The following is a 21,470-nucleotide window of genomic DNA, read 5'->3' on the forward strand; positions in this document are numbered from 1 at the left end:
TTCACTATTTTTACAGATCTTAAAAACATACTTAAACTTAGCACGTGATGTCTTCGTGAGATCAAAAATAGGACCTTGTCTGGGACTGCCAGAGTCCCGCCACATCAGGAAAGCATCACGAGCAATGGCATGATAATCTTTAACATGTTGATTCCAACCTGGAATTGATTTAGCCCCATTATTACACTGGATATTAGAAGGAATGCTTTGCAAACCAGCATCCTTCAAAGCTTCAACAATATCATCATAGAGTTTTGAAATTGATTGCAAATGAGAAGTTGACTTACGTTTTTTTGATATACCCTGATCAAAATCAAAAAGTGTTCAGTTACTGTTCTGATGTCAGGTCTGCAAGTTTTAATCTAAAGTATGAACCTACTGGTATAGTAGGTTCATCCATGAAAAAATATCGCAGTGAGTAGTACGTATTTTGTAAAAATAATATTTAGAAACAACGTATTACGATCGTTAATGTTACTTTTATATTATACATGTTGCACTATACGTGTCATGGATATCGTTCCTTATTCCCTATCAAAGCGTCACTTGCGACGGCTGACAAATGACGTCAACTTTTACACGTCGTTGGAGGCGTCATTCACGCCGTCGGAAGCTGAATTGTGCAGACTGATCGAGGAGGGCGAAGTCACTAAGTATTGCTTATCACCTTTTGGTCACAGTGCAAACACTTTTAACAAGAATATTTAGTTTCACTATGTTCTTTCAGAAAGGTTTCACTTACATCTAAGAAATGCAATGGGACCAATCCCAAGTCTATCAAGTTTGCGGTGTAAGATATGTAGCTAGCTACCCATCGAGCTAGTACAGTGTACGACCTCCATACCCTTACATAAATGATCAACATATGGTAAAAAGTCAAACTGTTCACTAAGTTTACCTGTGTATGATTTCCTTACGTACGCCAGCAGCGTAAGCAAAACACTCACATAGACCACAGGGTACTGCAGGTATTATTCGTCTAGAAGTCATGAATATGACGGATAAATGTCGTGTATTTGACCTTTTTTTCATTATATAAGCCTTACCTGTGTCACGTGTGTACCTATTACTTTACCATCGCTAACTCGTCATAGTATTTCAAAGAAAACAGTTTATATCCTTCCTGTTCCCCTTCATTAACGCGGGGGCTTATCACCCTGACCAAATATCTCGTTAGCATATCATAAGAGCTGCTATCGAGTTATTTGGTCAAGGCTATATGCCCCCGCATCGGTGATCGGTAGGACCATAGACTCTCGAGAGTCTATGGTAGGACAAATTAATAAAGGGGATCAGGGAGAAATGACAACGAAAATCAGACGCTTAACTTACAAGGGATTTTAACATCGTCCTTGACTCAAGCATTACTTTCAACGACCGCATCGATCTCAACTTGAAGTAAACTTACCTTGGTTTAATGAAGCTTAATTTAGTCTTACTTTGATGTTTCTATCTTTATTCATTTTTGTTACTACTGTTGGATAGATATTAGGACATGGTAACGGGGCCAACCTAATCATAGGTTGGAATTCATCTTCAAGTTCTATACGAACTGATGATGGCATATGATGTAATTGAATATATCACCGTGTCACACTTTCTGTTTCACTGCAAGCCTGGACTACACTATCGCAGAGACTTTCTCCCAAGTTGAACTGTATAGTCCAGTCAATCTACGAGATTTTGGCACCTAACCCACCACAAATTGCAACAGAATTTTTTTCTTCAGAATGCATTTTAGAGAGGTATCCAGAACAACATATTAAAGTTTACTCGAATCCGCCTTGGGGAAATATGCCTAATTTGCATAAATCAAATATGGCGGCCAACCATCCAACAAAATAACATAATTGGCCATATATCATATGTTGAACAAGCTATTTCAGTGATTTCAAAGTCTGAAACTAGTTATTTGGCTCATGGAATCATTTTGGACATATAATGTTTTATATAGGCACTTCATTAATTTGCATATTTCCAATATGGCTGCCAACATTCCTACAAAAGACATTTTCGGTCATAAACAACGTATTAAACCAGCTATTTCAGTGATTTTAAAGTCAAAAGTATATTTCTTTGCCATGGACAAACGATTTTCGAGATGCAATGATTTGCATTGTTACTTCGTTAATTTGCATAAATCCAATATGGTGGCCAATATACCTGCAAAAGACATTTCTGTCATATACTACGTATTAACCCTTTGAGCGCCAAAGTCTATATTTTATCAACTTTATAAAATGTAGCAGAGTCAATTTTTGTGCTATTTGCCAAAATTTGACAAAAAACTGTAGCTGATGAAAAATGTATCCATTTTGTCCAAAATTATGAAAACAAAGTACAGAAAAGTTGACAGAAATTGGTAAAATATTGCATTATAATTTTGGTGTAAAAATTACAGCAATCAAAGGGTTAAATCAGCTATTTCTCTGATTTCAAAACTTAAAGTATAATTCTTTGGCATGAACAAACGATTTTCGAGATGCAATGATTTGCATTGTTACTTCGTTAATTTGCATAAATCCAATCTGGTGGCCAATATACCTACAAAGGACATTTTCTGTCATATACCACGCATTAATCGTTTGAGCGCCGAAGTCTATTTTTATCAACTTTGTAAAATGTTCCACAGTCAGTTTTCTGCTCTTTGCCAAAATTTTTATAAAAAACTGTTGCTGATGGAATATGATATCAATTTGTCCAAAATTATGAAAAAAAAACGTACAGAAAACTTCACAGAAATTGGTAAAATATTGCATTAAAATTTTGGTGTAAAAATTACAGCAGTCGAAGGGTTAAACAAGCTATTTCTGTGATTTTAAAGTTAAAAGTATATTACTATGCATGGACATACGATTTTGAGGTGCAATGATTTGCGTTGGCACTTTGATAATTTGCATAAATCCAATAGAGCGGCAATTTTGAAGTTTAAATATATTTCTTGAGCATGAAGAAACATCTTTGGCGGTTCAGTTTTTTAAAACACACTTTGATAATTTTCATAAATTCATATGGCTGCCATATAATGTCCGAATAGCTTCTAATATAAATAAGGTTCTGGTAGAGTTTTAAGCACTAGGTTTATCAAGAAGAAACTGTTAAGAGGGCACTGCACCCAACACACCGTATTTTGACCAAAATAATTTTTTTGCAAATATTTATCCAATTGTGGTTAATTTGTTAAGCCAAGATTAAAAATTGGTTAAGTTCACTTTTTAGCTTGGCAAGCAGTCGTAAGTTGCATGATATAGTGTTAATGTATGCAAATGTATGCAAATCACCCGATTTCCTGCTTCCTTTTTTTCCAATTTTAAGATTTCCAAAGAATTTAACTCCAGTCTGGCTGGGTCAAATATTCTGAAATTTTCACATTATGTTCTTTAAATGCGATATAACAAAACAATTATTTTGTTTTGCAATAAAATGCCTACGTTTTGAATAAGATTTTATTTTGCTTATCATGATTTTAAGCACTGTTTCGATTGTCATTCTTTAAGCCCATGCCATTTTAGAATGAAGATAGATAATGAAAAATAAACTTGTCGTTTTTTTCTACATATACTCTGAAATATTACACTTCACAAAATAGTTTCTATGGGTTTCCTTGTCATCTTAGATATTCCTTTGAAAAAACTGTATTGGCAATGTGCAGCCTCACCTTAAGTCTTTGAACTTTTAAAATTCATTTTCTTTTAAATGTCGAAAATATACTATAAATTTACTAACAATAACGATCCATTTAAGAATACAAGTTTATTTTAATATGTGTCTGTGATACCTGAATTCGTTAAAATACTCCATAAATATATTGTATTTTGAAAAGAGTGTTAAAGTGAATATGGAGGACTTACATATGACTTCCGAACGGATTAAAATACATATATGTTTATGTGCGTTTACTAATGAGATGTAAGAAAGCCATGCAATTTTAATTATTTTGTGATTTTTGTACATATGACAACCGTTAATGATTGTTAGTTGTCTAATAATAATCTCTTTCTGAATATAACATTGGATTCATATGTTTACGGCACTACTTATTAAAAAAAATAAATCTTTTTCATTTCTGGCAAGGGGGCGCTCGGAACTTACAAGTGGGCGCTACGCCCCTGTTACCTTATTCAGGGAGAACACTGCGATAAGAACTCATTTGGGATAATTGGATTTTCATATCTTTCAATTTCTCAAAAATGTTAGGTGCCGTATAGCTGAATGTTGCAATATTGCAAATTACTCATAAAAACAAGTGTGTAACGTAAAACGAAAAGCAGATGAGATTAAATTTGTAGATGAAATTGCCATTACTTCGCCATCCAATTATCCCAAATTAGTTCCAATCGTCTTTATATGTGTTTTATACTGTAGTGTCAAAACATGTAATCATTAATGTTTACCTTTTTAAAAAAAGTGGCGTACAAAATATTTAGTTTTTTGCTTTAGACTGAATCCCCTTCTTAGTGACGAGTGCATCTTAGAATTTGGTACATCTCCCTATTTGATAGGCAAAAAGTCATCACATATAACAGCAAAAATACAATAAAGACAACAAAGATAATAACAAAGCAGAAACAAAAAAATAATGCGACCAAAAATAACAAATGCCACAGTACAGATAAATTTTGTCAGACTCTTAAAAACTTGATCAACACACAAACTCTCAAAAATTGAAAACTGCACGCTTAGCGAAGGTTTAACATTAATTCAAACAACTCATCAGCCCAACAGAATCCAAATATTACACGATACAAACATGTACATCTGGAAAAATGACACTAGGAAAAACGACTCCTGGTGTACTTGCTTGTATTGTGTAATAGTTGGATTCTGTGTAAGACTTTGTTAAAGCATGCAGTATTCAGTTTTTGTAAGTTGGTGTGTCCTTAAAGTTTTTATGAATCTGACGTTGTTTGCAATAGATCAAAATTTTAATTTGTGTTTATTATTGCATTTTTTTTATTTGGTCATATCATTTTTTCTGTTTTTTTTGCTTTGTTGTATTTATTGTATTTTGCTGATATGTGTAATGACTTCTTGCCTATCATCTAGGGGATCTTATAAAGATGCAACCATCAATAAGAAGGGGGGTTCAGCCTAAATTAAAAACTGAAGATTTTGAACACGTCTTTTTTCGACATTAAACATTACAGATTACATATTTTGACACTGTACAGTGTTAAACACCCACACAAATTACAAAAATGCCGTACACAGATGAATCTGATGTTATGTTCAGAAAGAGAAAATATTATTCATAAGACTAACAATCATTAACAGTCATCATATATAGAAAAATCAAAATAATAAATCTCAAAGGACTTAACACTTTCTTCTTGATAGATTCCTAAAAACTACCAAACCCGTATTTATATCAGAAGCTATTAAGCAACGGACCATTTATATGGCAGCCATATTTAATTTATGCAAATTATCAAAGGGTTTTTGTAGAAATTGAACCACTAAAAGTGTTTCTTTATACCCAAGAAAAATATTAAATCTTTAAAATCACTGAAATTGCTTGTTCCATGCCTGGTACATGACCGAAAATGTCCTTTATAGAAATGTTGGCCACCATATTGGATTTATGCAAATTAACAAGGTGCCAATGCAAATCATTGCATCTCGACAAATATTTGTCCATGCCAAAGAAATATACCTTTAACTTTAAAATCACTGATGTAGCTGGTTTAATACGTGGTATATGACCGAAAATGTCTTTGATAGAAATGTTGGCAGCCATATTGGAAATATGCAAATTAATGAAGTGCCTATATAAATATTATACCTCCAAAATGATTTCCCGAGCCAAATAACTAGTTTCAGACTTTGAAATCACTGAAATAGCTTGTTCAACATATGATATATGGCCAATTATGTTATTTTGTTGGATGGTTGGCCGCCATATTTGATTTATGCAAATTAGGCATATTTCCCCAAGGCGGATTCGAGTAAACTTTTAATATGTTGTTCTGGGTACCTCTCAAAAATGCATTCTGAAGAAAAAAATTCTGTTGCAATTTGTGGTGGGTCTAACCCTATTTGACTGGACTAGTAGCCCTAATATCTTGTATCATGAAATGTTTTCACTCTACACACATCTCGCTTTTAGTTCAGTTAACAGGCACGGCAATTAATGTACAGACAGTCCTGTTGAAGTCATAGAAGTAGACTTATTTGTTACATTTCAAGACTTTGATTTACACAACAGTCATGTTGGTATATATTTTGGTCATATTTTCAAATGTTGTTTTTTTAAAAAAAATGTCTTTGATGTCAGTAATACAGTAACGGTACTTTCTTGCTTAATCAATAGCTAGCCTATAGGGTTATCCTACATGGAAAGAGTTTTCCTGGTTGTTCTAACTTTTGCATACATTTTTTCCATCACATTTTCAAAGTGATAATGATAATGGGTCATGAAAGCAGAACAAAGCATATATTAGAACTTACTACCTCCAAAGAATAAAAGCAAAAGTTTTTATTTAAAGTTTTTTAAAGAAAAAAAAATACACTATACCAACCATGGAAACCACTGTCTCCATTTTAATAAATGACTACAGACTGCTTTGCAGACTCGGTGCCGTATTCGAGCCTGGCTTTCGCCTTGCTCTGTCTTTGGTAGCTCGTACAAGTGGAGGTGCGCCAAGTGTCTCTGCATCAAGTGGGCCTGTGCGGGTATTGAACTCTATTCATTCGGCCTGACTTCTGATAACTATGGTTCCAAAGGCTTGGACTCTACCACTGCGCCACGATGATTCAGCCCACCTCCACCCTTGATCATTAACAATTTAACCAATTTTGACAAATTAATGCTAACATTTGATTCCACTATTCCAACCATACGGTATGATGATGGAAAAGTCTTTGAATTGTCACAATTCAAGTTGAACACATTGAGCCTTAGAGAAGTTGTTGCACAAAATGTAATATATTATTGCTTTCATGAATATATCAGGCGCCTTTGCAACTATCAGTGTCAGTACTGCAAGACAGTAACCGCCGTTTCCATCTTCAATGGTAAACACAGCAATAGATTGTATTCCTAAATTCAATCAGTGATATATAGTATCAGCTTTCGAAAACTAGAAGTCTCCTTCATCAGATACTGTAGTAGAAGTATAGACCATCTTGCTTGTATCCCCATGCACGTTGCGGTAGAGTGACAGTGCTCCATGCAAAAACTGAATCACAGGACTGTGACCCAAAACAAACGTACCCACATAATTATTCACTGTAAAAAGGTATGTACACAGGAGAACAAAAGGGTGCAGGAGGTGCGAAACACAACAAAGGAAATGTTAAAATGAGCAAAACAACAACAAAAAGTGAAACTGCCAACCAGAAAATACAGTAATCTCGCTAATACCTCCATCTTTTTAGTGTGCAAGAAAGATAAATATAAATCCTTGTATAGACTAGATTCTTAGTTCTTAAATTTTCATATCGTTGGTAAATTCAGTTTCTTGTCTTTCCATACGACCAGAGCAGAAGAACTATCTCTCATCATACGGTCAAAGAAGCTGTCTTGATCCCCTTCCCACAGCCTTGCTGAAGAAATGCTTAAATAATTTAATTCTGTACACGAACCGTTAATCGCTCCCTACAGTCGGGAAAAGTACCTTTATTACGTTATTCAAGTAAGCGATAACCTAAAATGCTATCGTATGAGATTTGTTATTTTTCATAAAATAATGGAAAACACTGTCTCTCCTCACTTCCAAGTTGCTACTGGAATCTTTGTACTCTAAACATAGAAAGTTTCACAGTATAGAGACTGCTCTACTTAAAGTTACTTAAAAGTTCAAGAAAAGTCGTTGTCATTGCGAACATCAAAATTTGCATATATTAAAGCTCTGCGTATGTGTGAATAATTGGTGAAACTTTGAGGCGTCATCGTTGCCCACTGCACATGGTATACCGTTCTCCTAAGGCTATGATCTGCAGGTATTGATGTCAAATGACTAGAAAATTCACTTCCTGGATAGAATCAGGCAAAATAAATCGTTCATTGTCTATATATAAATAAAAATATCCTTTACAAAAAGAAACCTCTTCATTCATGCATGGGCTACCAGACCTTGTCGTTGGGCTACCAACTTCAGAAAATGGTAGCCCAATCGGACTACCAGGGGAAAAAGTTAATTTCGAGCCCTGCCTGTATTCGTGGCGAAACCTACTGCCGAGCGCATTCACTCCACGCGTGCGCAAATGCTCCGCAAAACTCAGATTCGAGGACAGCAGTTCTGATCATACTGCGATTATCTCACTCAAAACCTTTCACACAAAAAACATCATCGATCCACTGTAACCTGAGGAAATGTCTTCATTTCACATAATCACCGACTTCAACCAAATCTGCTCATACACCACAAAATTTTGGCACTTGTTACACTGAACGAATAGTGTGCATTGTGAATGTCTCTTTGACATTTACCAGCTACTGTTTTCAGTATATCCATTCACTTGTGGACATGCTATTGTCAAAACATGGTCCCAAATGTTATGTTTACATTCATTTAGAGTCTCCCCGATTGTCGCTGGCCCATGTTTATAAAATTGGTATATTTTTTAAATATCTGCAAAGTAAGAACAATGTGGAACTCTCCTTCACAATTGTTTCTGATTAAGACTATCTTTATTAATCATACCAAATATGCTGTACCGCATCAAATGCTTCTGAAACAATGTCATCATGTACTCAAAGTCCGCGTATGTCACATTGTCGGACACAGGCGACGGGTTTAATGATGAGCTGTTTTTGACCCTGGGGACAATTTTAGCGTACGCGCAATAGAATACTAGGATGCCTACTAGCCATATTCTTCCTCCTTTGACGATATTTGGAACATAAAACCTAGCGCGCAAATAATAAATATGCCTGGGTGACGCGAAGGCGACGTAATGGCAAAGCAGGGGGCATCGCGCATGCGTGAATATTATGCAAAGTCTAATTTTCTGTACCATCTCGCAATGAAAACTGGACAAGTCGGAAAAGGAAATTAACGTTTTTATTGACATGTTAGGCTTTTTCAGATATTTTTAAAAAGACAATAAAGGTATTTGAGTTTCAATTTTGCATTAAACGAAACTATCCTTCAGTGTATCAAGCATGCAGAAAGACTAGGTATAGCGTTGTGGAAGAAGCTGTCTAAATTAGATATATAACTTAAAATTGAAAATACATATCCTGTTGGAACATTTTGCCCTAACTGAAAGCACATGGGATCTTCAAAGGATAGCGACTTTTGTTCGATCAATTCGATGAGTTGTTGATGTTTTTTTCGATTGTTTTAAATGATCAGTCCTAAAGGACTCTTGTCACCTCTATACATAAATAATACTTTTGGCATTCATACATTTACAGGTGGTACCAGCACATATGTTAAATCCATCACATCGAATCATACCATCTCTTTTTCAATGTAAATTTGTACCTTCTCAGGGTAATGTGCGTGTCAATTCATCACTTTTGCTTCCATGTGTTTCGCCTTTGTTCGAGCTTCCTTTATTGCCGGCTTTGTTATCATTTCGATAGCAGCCGTAGGTCACTAACATCAAAAACAATCGAAAGAACTATTTGTCAATATATATCTTGGTTCCATCATAGTTTGCTGTAGGATTTAATGCTCGTGCTTTGTATGTCTGTCCATCTGTTTCACTTTTATTAAATTCAATAAATGATGTATTGTTCAAATACCGCACTTTTATATATAATGCGGCCGTTACCGGTTTATTTCCAGATTCACCCGAAAAGTTGGCCATCATCATATCAGAATCAAAAAGGTTGGTACTTTTGAACTGGTATAATTGCATGACAACGTGGTATTGAATCTTTCGTTTAGTTTCTTTGCCGCACTTTTCACTGTCAGTGATGCTAGCCTATAGGTATTTACTGATGAGTCTTTTTAATTTTAATGCTGTTCTGTCATCGACAAACTTAACAAATTTTACATCATGATTCGATGGTAAATACGGCTTTCATAATCAAAGTGTGAATTAACAGGAGGATGTACCGATGGGTTGAGCAAATGGTGAATTGACACGTGAATGGAATGATTATATGAACAGATGAAAGAATGGACACACGGGTAGATGGATGCGTTGCGTGTGAATGAAAATTAAACAAACTTGTTCTGTTTAATCAATTACTACTTTCTAGCTATGCTAGTTCTTAACCGGAGAAAACCATATGCTCCGTTGATGGAGTACTTTTAATGCATCCTAAATATCAACGGAATGTCGAACAGCGAAATTGTCAAGCCACGTGAAACTAACTGCGCTGTCATGTTCACCGACATTTAGTGTTGTGTATGGTATATAAGGTATACAAGGAATTTACTGTATAAAAGAATTAGATTTGATAAATTGATTGATTTCTCCATTGGTAAAATTACGTCAATTGTACGCATATAGGTGCAAGACGAATTGGTATGACTTGCAACATTGTCTAAAGAAACTTTTGATAGTGATTGTCAGAAGTTTTCATGCTTTTCGCCTTAAACACAGAAATAATTTCATTTTCCGTTCCCACGTGAGGATGTCTTCTGATTAAATGTGCAATGTCCATTAAATGTGCAATCATTTGACAGTCACGCTTAAAGCATTGGTTGGGAAACCCTTGGTTCTAATTGAGATATTCGAGGATTTGCTTGTAAAGATGTAATCTTTTCCCTTTCTGCCGTCATGTATAGATTACAAAAACAGTAACGGAATTCGGTAAGATGACTGACTAACGATATTCCGATCGTCTCTGAAATGAGAGTCGTTCTGATCCCGTGCGTCAATTGATCTATCGAAGTTCTGTGATGCACAGTGTATAGCCATGGCATTTGCTAAAGGGGGTTCTTTACAGTTCACATGATCTCCGGTCAAGAAACTTTCACACTTTGGGTCACCAAATGTCAAGGTATCGAAGTTTTCAACCGCTGACATAATTCAGTCTATCTTTTATTCGACCTATGACAGCATCCAAGATGAACTGTAAGGTTTTGTTCGTTTTTGTCATCGTTCTGGTCATCTCTGCGCATGCACACCCTGGTGCGATGGACAAGCGTGGAGGTATGTATATTTGTGAAGAATTATTACAGCAAAATTACACATGGCGGAAACAATTTTTAACATAATAGTGAGTAGATTTCTTCACATTATTAACTTTACATGTGTATGCGATATGCAACAACAAGGAAATTGTTGCAATTACATCCCTATGCTGTGACGTCACCGTGATATCGTCAGTCAACATTAAACCGAGAGCAGATTATATCCTCTAGTTGGATAAATGAAGTAAGCATCAGATTTCAAAGAGCGTTTATTGAAACAAAAACCAGCCATGTTTCTGCGCTATACGGAGGATTGTCATAATTAGAATCTACATCAGATTCCATACCTGGGCAGTAAACGTGCAATCTAATTGGATTTGTGTCATTCAAAATAGTATATATTGTAGCCACCTATGAAAGCTCAATCATCCGGATCATGGCGAATGATCATCGTGAAAATGGCAAAGGAAGTTTAGAATGATATGGCTCATTTCAGTGTTCGAGTGTTACTTTTTAATGGTCGACATTTTTTTTCCTTGTGAGCGATTAATATTTCTTTCGATCCGGTTTTGTGACAGTGGTCTGTTCCGACGACAATACGTGCAGGGGCCGGTTGGAAGATTGCCCCGAAGGCCAGCGATGCTGTGCACGAGAAGATGACACCAACTTCATGAGTGAATTTTGCGTCGTTGTGCCTGATGGCGTGGAAATCTGAGGTAGGAAAAAATTCCACAAAGATTTCATCGGCTTTTCTGTAATTTATCTCGCGTGGCAGCTAAATGACGCAAAAAGTAATGTATACATTTACGTCATCTCTTTAATCTTTTCCCAGTTCGACCACAACTCCATGCAACCACGTTGCAAATATACACATTTCAGCGGCACTGCAGACGTCACGCGGTAATGTTTCACCATTCTGCCTGCAGATTTTTAAAGCCATTGCTAATTACCTACTTCACCAATTCATTGTAAAGACCTCAATATTCAGTAAAAACAGGACGGAATTTCACCCTACGGCTTTCCCTGCTTCGTCCAAAGCAATCGATTCCTTTAAGAAACATTGCTCGTGACTTATGGCTCGAGGTCAATTTTACATAATCTTCACCCATTGACAAAGAGACATCTTAAGTGCGTTAACGATAATTTCGATTTCTGCATCCTTGGTTGACGATTTTGTAAGTTCAATGACATCATCAATGACATCATCTAATTTTCTTATAGTAATTAACTTAGTGCTCATGCAACAAAAATGTTCATTCATTTACAAGTACAATTAATGTTTTAACGTTATTCCATATTCTGTCATCAAGTAATCGAAAGGGTTCGATCAAAAGCACCATTTCAAAATCTTGAAATCAACATTTATTTTCAGAAAGCTTAAACATCTTTCGAGTCCAAGGTTGTGTGATGCATCGTAATTTCATAAAAAACCCGTCAGCTTCGCGGATCTCATTATATGTTTTACCATTCTAACAGTGTCATGTGCATTCCTTTCTGCAGCCTCAACTATCTGATTTGAAGACGAAGATGACAACCATATAGGAATCGCTTTTTGACCAAACCCGGATATGTTAATTAGACGGGGTTACTTCGGATTCGTGGTGTAGCTGTTGATTTAACCATAGACAGTAGAGGTCTTCCCCCTCTACTGTCTATGATTATACGTACTATGTATAGATTAGTCGGAATAAAACCAAAGGTTAAAACGCATCCTGTGGCGTGGTTTGCTTCTTGTTAGTAAACGATGGCGGTTACATCTCTTGCTATGGCAACTGTTTTTGAACTTGCTTCCCGGTGTTTCCTATCGGCAGATTTTATGATTTTTTAACTTATTTCAGAAACGAATATTTTAGAAAATTGCTTGCGCACTATTATTGAAGCTTCTGTTTTTGGGCATCGATGTCTTCAGAGAGGTACACTGACAATTTACAATGAAATTACGCACAGCTTCCTGTGCTGAAGGGTCGCTTCAATATCTACCTGACGAGCTCCATGCAATCGGCCGTGATGTAATTGTATTTCATTCGGTACAAATTATTATGAAATGAAAGAAAGACAGTCAAAAATTCCCAGCCTAAGGGAAATGTGCATACGTTTGGGACTATGTTTTCCCAAGACAAAATGCGTTCCAAAAGGAAATAGCAGTTCCCACAAAGTTTCACATCAGCAGAAATAGCCCCGGCGTTATATTATGACACTCCGGTAATTAGTTTTTTGATATCCATGGCAACAGAGCATTGCTGTCGGGGCTAGCTAGCGACGAAGGAAAATTCCCGTTCCATAAAGGCAATCGCGAAGGAAACACAGTAAGGGTATGCCAAACTGTCGTAAATAACAAGAAATGTCTTCGTGGCATTTTTAGTGATCGATATTTTCAGTGCGAGTGAAAAATTACAATGGTCATGATGGATAGATTCTGATTGCTGATAATAAATGATGGGCCACACCCATGCTCGTATGACATGAAATGTCGGGCGTTGCTTGCATTATGCAATCAATTTAGATCATCCGACTGCAGTTTAAATGATTTTGTCGAGGGCGAGGTCTCTTTGATTTTATTTCATGATTCCCGGCAGGTTAGTTAAAAGGGTCTAAGTGTGACACTTCTTCAAAATATGAATGTGTTCCTGCGCTCAGTGAATATCCGTACCAGCAGACCAGCGCTCAGTGAATATCCGTACCAGCGCTCAGTGAATATCCGTACCAGCACGTACCAGCGCTCAGTGAATATCCGTACCAGCGCTCAGTGAATATCCGTTCCTGCGCTCAGTGAATATCCGTACCAGCAGAAAAAAATCGCCAGCGCTAGCTCTCGATTATGTAGCCGTCGAAAATGCAAGGACTTGTTGCTTAACAGGTTCTATCGAGCAAACGAGTAATGTGCGTTCTTTGTGAGTCCTGCTTCACCATTGAATCATCGTCGATTACTATGATAGCTGGAATGGGTATTTGATCACGAACAAACGATTGTATCGGTCTCTACTTTGATATCGAAAAAAATGCATCAGGTCTTTGAGAATGCAGAAAAAATAAAAATAACAAACTCACTGTCTCTGTCTCTCCTCCCTCTCTCTGTTTCGCTCTCTGTCTGTCTCTCTGTCTGTTTTTCTGTCTCTCTGTCTCTCTCATTTCCTGTTTGTATGTCCGTATGTGTATGCACAGTATCTAGTAAACAATATGAAATGCAGGTATTTGATATGACAAGACAAGTATAGCCAGTCGCACGGCAGCAAAATATCGCAACGTTAATAAACATTTCGACTGACTCTACTGCAATATGGCGCATTTTATTTCGTAGCTGGCAAATCTTGAGCCCATCACCGACGAATGAAATTGGACAAGTGCCGGGCAGTGAAAGCCTCCACGAAGTGAATCTTGAGAGGGATGACCGTCTGTATATGCAAAAGTGAACGATTTCCAACACTCTTTTGATTTCTTAGATATCTGCCTGGTTTCACATGGTATTTTCCCTGGTTTAATGGAAGAGATGCCGAGGAAGCATAGGAGGAGGATATTTGAAGCCCCTTGAGGTAGTTCAATTTAAACAAAAGTATATGCGTGAGATATACAAGTAAATGAAATTCTGGTCCTCTGTGGGATCCAGTTCCTTCAATCTGGTTGACTAGCCGAAGGGCGGGATAAAGAAGAAGAAACGCGAAACGAACTTTGCAAATAGCTTTTAAACGGTGACCTCGAAAATACAGGATTGAGTGGAATTCATCACCTATGACAAAGCCACCCTTGCGAGGTTATTTTTCTTTATTCATGAAATACCAACTTTTGGTACTCAGGCTTGAACAATCCAGCTCATTTCATTTCAGCGCATGGTCAAATACTTTTGGAATGGGACCTAATTGAGTGAGTAAATAGATAAGGAAATAAATTAAGTGATATGTCGATTTCGGTGATTTTAAATCGATAATGCGGAACTAACTGCCGTTTTTCACATCTAATCGTACACCCAGGCGTTCATCAGAGATAATTTATCAGCAATGGCCGTCACATTGATTGAAATGATACCAAGTGATAACTTTGGTGTAATATTCGTCGTACGAGTGACGGCGAAAGGCGTTTCACGGCAGTACACGCCTCGAAAGTGAAAGACTTAAACTTTCGCTCAAACTTTCCTAAATTAAATTTTCAACCGTTCCCTTACCAAATCAAGAATAAAATCAGGAGTGACCGTGCAAAGTTTGGCACTAGAGAAACAAATTACCTGACATTAACTTACTGATATTTAAAATTCGAATTAAAAGCCATCCCTGTGTATTCTGTATGGGGAAAATACAATTTTCGATTTTCGAAAAAACTAAGACGGTGAAAATGTTCTGTACTTTAAGAGCTTCAAAATGAACCCCCCACAAGTGGTAGATAAGAAAAGAACTTTTAAGAGTCCTAATATCTGTCCCTAGCACATTCTACCTTAATATCATACGACTGGACAACTATACTGATCATGATTCTCATTTCACTTAGCAATGTGATTTAGTAGCCAACAATGGTGGATAAATGAATTTAATCGCCAAAACTGTCTGAATGTTTCGATTGAAATTAGGTTTACATGTCGTGAAATTCACTGTTGTGAGATTCTATTCAAGCTTGCCAGTATTGTATTTTCCTTCAGAGTAAGGGAGGTGAACACGCCTTGCGCATAGCGCATCCAGATTTCAGCAGTTTTTATCGTCTCATGATATATTCTTGCGGTGACGAGTTTTCTGTTAAATTTAGCGCGGCGAGGGAGATTCACGGGATAGACTTAGACAAAACAATCAAGTTTTATCTTTGGCTGAACTCAGCTGTTGAATTTGCTATCCAGTTATGGGTCATCAATAAGGATTGGTGTACGGCTTGTTGGATATGCAACGACCTTCAATGTAAGGCGTAATTTCAATTGTTCAATTTTTTTCGGGATTTTCTTAACATTTGAAAACTGAATGCGATCCATAAGATATACAAGTTACGTTTAGAGATTAAGACATTCTAGTGACAGTGAAGTTGTTTATTTTTCAAAGTAGTAGAGAAATGTAATATTTGTTTCTATTCATGCAGTCATGTGATCTTATTATTCATTTCTCTCGCTCTTTATCTTTAAAAAAAGTGGCACAATGATTTTATTTTGAGGTCAATATTCGAAAAAATGATCATCGAATTCAGTTGAAACAGTCCTAGGGAAGCGAAGTTGGAATTTGTATAGAGTCCCCTGTTGGTTGTGATATTAACTCGGAAGAATTTTTCTCCTGATTAAGCTCCGGTAAGGAATACTTCCAGCAATTCATGGCTATTGACGGGTCACACCGTGTGGTCGTCATATTGCCAAGGTTACACTGTGTAACAGTAGGTCACCGACCGGCCGATTTATTAGAATATCTACGGCGATATATTAACAAAATGCAAAGCGACAGAATAAAGGTTTGAAATTTGTCAACCAGCTATTTCCTCGTCCAATTGCATTTGCCATCGGCGAAGGCAACTTTGCTACTGATACTGTAGTTGAAGGAAAGTTATGTGATGCCATTGTTACATGAACGTCAGTGCTGGAACACTCAGTCGTCGATAACGTTGTTGCCAATTGTGGCCTGTTTTCTCTGACGTCCGTTTTATTACCATCACCTCGCCGGGAAGCGTGTCTCAATTTCTGGAAACGATCAGAAAATTTTGACTATTTCTTCATCCAAAATTGTCTGGTGAAGCCTAAAGCAAGTACAAATGATACATGATTTCTTTAGATCCAAACTCTCGCAATTTCAGTTGAAGCCGAGTCAATTGTTAAATGAAATATCCGTCGCTCGAGGGCGCTCTCTACGCTCCTCCCTCATAAAGGGGGAGCGTGGAGAGCGTCCCCGAGCAACAGATCTTTCACTCTAGGTCAATTGATGAAATGCGTGCTCATGCAGTGTTACTATATAATAGGTCAAATCCTCAATGACACCGTGATATAACATTCGTTCAGTCCATTAACGTAATAGCTATCCCGCATCGCTTTATTAAGCTAAACACACGAGAAGACTTACATGAAAGAGCGCTCTCGTCCAATGGAGTCAAATTGAAAAATGGTGTGCAAGATCGTATGGCGTTGATGGTCGTTAAACTGTTTTAGGAAATAATAAATATATTTGAGGTGTGGGAGGAAAATTTATATATCATTACTCGGCAACTTAGTTTGATGAAACTTACACTGCACGTTCAGATACGGAGTGATGCAGAGTTCATAAATGACACAATTTTTTCCAACATACTGTAAAATCTGTGTGATTAATTTTTGACAAATTACCAGGACGTACGATGGAACTGAGGGGACATTGTGAAATACGCTTACACGTATAACCGATGGTGCCATGGTGCGCCCTCAGTGGGAACATTGGTTGTGGTGAGGTGCAGAAAATTTGTGTCGCAACTAAGAAAATTGTGCTTTATTCTCAAAACCTTCCCTATCCATCACGAGGACATGTTAAAATTCTACGATAGTGCGATGATGAATATTTTTACAGCCTGAAGCACAGGAAATAGACATGATTCCACCCACCTGCAAATTAACAAATATACTGATGCTTGTCAAATTAGCTCGATCATCCGAGCTTTCTCACTCGCCAACGGGAGATCCATCAGTGAACCTCACGCCTGATGTAATTGTATGTTTCAGGGTACGTTTACAAAGTTCCCTCTGGCTACAAAATATGAATCTTATAGTCTCCCAGTCAGTGAAACAGAAAGTTCACATATATTTCTTGACAACAGTGCCTGCTCTAGACTCCAGGTTTTTTAACCCATCATTCTAGTGGGATGTGTCTTAAACAAGACTCCATTTCGCTGGAGCTGGCGTCCTTTGAGTTCCGTTTAAGTGAATAGTGTTCTGTTAAATCAGCCCAATCGATATTTTCGTCTACTCGTTAAAGCTTGATACATGTCACGTGACATGTAGCCGCAATCCACCATAGTTCTAAATCAAGTGGGAAATGATGAACTTTCCCAGATTTAAAGTATCGTACGCTATATTGCACGTGTGCTTGTTCATTAATTATTGAACCAAAATTCCCTCGTAAATAATTCACAACTTAAGTGATGCGTAGATTGTATTGAAAAGGGCTGGTTGACTTAATCGTTCTTTAACAGTGTAAAAGGTAAAATTGCAAACTCACGTGTAGTTTATAGTGGGCCACTGTAATAACACCATACGTTATTCTGCAGCTTCTTTCAGAGTCCCTGTGTTCGAAAAGATCTCCCCGAAGTACAGTCACATTTATAGAAATGAGTTACTGATGTCACTCATACGTTATTTCACTAAATATCTTGAGGTCAGTGACCCGCAGGTAGTCACAGCATAACGAAATTCATCATAGAATGACTTGGTGATATTTGACTGGTGTATGCTTCATTGACTTCATTGCTTCATTATTTTTAAGAATTCATCCAATTTTTAGAGATGGTTTCTGCACTTCATTCATAGGACTTCGCCTCTTCGTCGTAGAAATACATGAAGTACAATGATTTATCCAAAAAGATGACTAGATCTTACCCAAGGCTTCATACCTACCAAAAGGTTCTGTAACATTGAATTTGTCAATGTACACATATTCTAACAACGGCGATTGTAACACGTCGGTTAGTTTCTCTAATTAAATGTAGGTTTTTCTTCACAATATGTACACTTGACACCGTTGTACCAGGATTTATTGAAATGAAACGCCATTTTGTCGGAAGTTATGAGTATTCAGAAGTATGGAGAATAAATATAATGCCATTGCTCCTGGAATCGCAATGATTGCTAGCTTTCAGACAGAGGGTTGGTTAACAGGTTTATAGACAGGTAGAGATAATATTTGGTATAATTCAACAGTGCTTCCAGTATGCCCAAAGCAGACTATCACTCAATTCTTCAAAGATATTCCGTGCAAGGCAGACTCCTAACTTCCAGATGGTAAAATGTCAAGATTGACGTCATCGATCAAATAACCGTAGTCTGATTAATTGATTCAGATAAAATTACATCACTCAACTGCTCATTGAGAAGCCTCATATTTTATTGGCCGTAAAACGATGGGAACTAATTTGGGATTATTGGATCTTCGTATTTTTCAAATTTCTTAAAAGTGTTAGATGCCCTATAGCTGAATGTTACGATATTACAAATCACTCATAAAAACAAGTGTGTAATTCAAACAGATATGGATAATGAGCTTATTCAAGCTTTCAGACTGGGCTTTTGTTGACATTCAACATTTGAGACAGTCCACGACCAAATATTCTCATCAAAGCGTAGACTGTTTACTTTTGCTAAACCTGAGAGTTGTATTTTGATACATTCCTCTCGTATGCTATAAAATTAAGTACATTCTTCGCATGAATGGTATAATATTGCTTGTATATTTAATTCAGCCTCTAAACATGCCATAATTTACTTCATTTAGCTGATTAGTTATTACAGAGAGTCCTACGGGGACTTCAATATCAGGAAACTCTAAGAGATGTGAGAAGAAACTCGAGGAAATACAAAGTTTACTCCACAGTAATTACGTCGCCCTTTATATAAGGAGGCAATGGCAGTAAGATTTAGAAATGTTTTGTCATAGTTTTTCCTTAAATCAGACACATTTCTCTTCCTCTATTCCCACGGGTATGACTAAATCGCGGCTCTCGTCACGGATTTCAGAGGCAAAATAATCGATACATCACAAGATTACTATCTGACTGATGAAAACTTTAACATTTACGTCACACGCATCCCGATTCCCTACACGCTCTAAGGTCACATTTCAAGTTCACCCCGACATTTACTATATATACCCCCATTCCCTTTGTGAATTTGATATTCAAAAAACGATACCGTTATACCAACATGATATTCAATACTCCAACCTCCTATACGCTCCACTTTCTCGTCCTGGAGTAATACTTGTACTATGTTAACCCTTGGAGAGCCACATTCTATTTTTGTCACCTTCATAAAATATAGCACAGTCAATTTTTTTCTGATTTTAGCCAAAATCTTGATTAAAAAACTGCAGCCGATAAAATGTGATATCCATTTGGTCTAGAATTATGAAAACAATTTACACAAAAGATTGCAAAAATTGGTAAAATATTGCATCAAAATTTGGGTGGGAAAAATTACAGCAGTCAAAGGCTTAATGTAATGATATTGTGATTAAATTAGAACCTGAAATACCAACTATTCAGGAGAAATTCAATGTCACCTGTTAAAGTGTGCTTTTAATTCTCTGCCGATCGAATATTTATGACAATGACGAAGTCATTAACAGTCTTTGAGAACTCTAATAATTAAAAATCCATGTCAGCAAAAGCCAATAATGGGATACATGATATGTTTCCTGATATCTGACCCATTCAGTTTTAAACCCGGATTCACTGCATTTTATTTTCCAATATGGGCGACTCGTAATGCGTGGACTGAACAAATATTGTAGAATCACGACAAGCCAGAGAGGATGTAAAAATTTAAAGCATTCTACCCATTTTCATGAGGTTTGAATACTATAGTTAGTATATGATTTGAAACGTAAGGCGTTCCAGATGTTCGAGCTGTTGGACTTTTAAAATGTCAAGAGAGGCGTCATAGGTATAGAATTACACTTCCTTTCTTTCACCCTAATTTCTATTATGAAGACACTTTTACATCTTCGCTTGGCATATATGCCTTTAGGGCAAGATACCTGAATCATTCTAACTGGACTATTTCTTCCCCGTGTGTGTCCGTTGCTTTTGAGATAGGCTTTGTGTTGCATTTGCCAGGGGAGGGGAAGGGAGTGATGTTTTTCAAAACCTCACTGCGCAAATAGTGACCCTTCAACAGTGTTCGCACTAAAATAGTGACCCTCCCAAAGTTTTATTCGCAAAAACATTGACCCTCCCGGCCCCCTGGGTGTCACAATCCATTATCTATAATGACACAATTTCTGATCGAGACCACGGAGTTTATAAAAATATTTTTAATGCTGTACTAATAATTATTTGTGTTCAAGATTCCAATCAATACGATGAGAAAAATCCCATTTCACAATACATAATTCTATCAACTACGTGAAATGCAATTGGCATTACAAACTTAATGAGACAAAAGCTGAAACGTGTAAATTCATTTATACTTTGGCTTGTAGTTGTACAGAGAGTATTAGTGTTTCTGAAACAGCTTATTGCAGCCTACAAGTCAATATTTAACAATATATCCATATAAATGCACAGACATCGCTGGTTTTGTAGGGAAAAAAAGTTTTAATAATTTAGCCCATAGACTCATATATATATATATATATATATATATATATATATATATATATATATTATTGGAACTTTATCTGTGTATACATTTTCCATCTGTTCTATCTCTAAAATAAGTGTGTAAATCAAGTATTTTACATTTGGCCTTTCGACATGGTGTCCCGCAATTTACATATTGTATTCCCTTGAAGTCTGTGTGTT

The 21,470-nt window shown here is 36.7% G+C and overlaps 1 long non-coding RNA gene across 1 annotated transcript; it reads left to right on the forward strand.

The window, feature by feature from the left end:
- Positions 1–9,706: 9,706 nt before the first annotated feature.
- LOC139139239 (uncharacterized) lies at positions 9,707–12,746 on the forward strand. The gene is made up of 4 exons (XR_011553758.1): positions 9,707–9,780; positions 10,963–11,055; positions 11,615–11,752; positions 12,537–12,746. It is a non-coding gene; the product is annotated as an uncharacterized lncRNA (long non-coding RNA).
- The last annotated feature ends 8,724 nt before the right edge of the window (positions 12,747–21,470 follow it).

The sequence above is a fragment of the Ptychodera flava genome, chromosome 8 (assembly GCF_041260155.1).
Source record: "Ptychodera flava strain L36383 chromosome 8, AS_Pfla_20210202, whole genome shotgun sequence".
Lineage (NCBI taxonomy): Eukaryota > Metazoa > Hemichordata > Enteropneusta > Ptychoderidae > Ptychodera > Ptychodera flava.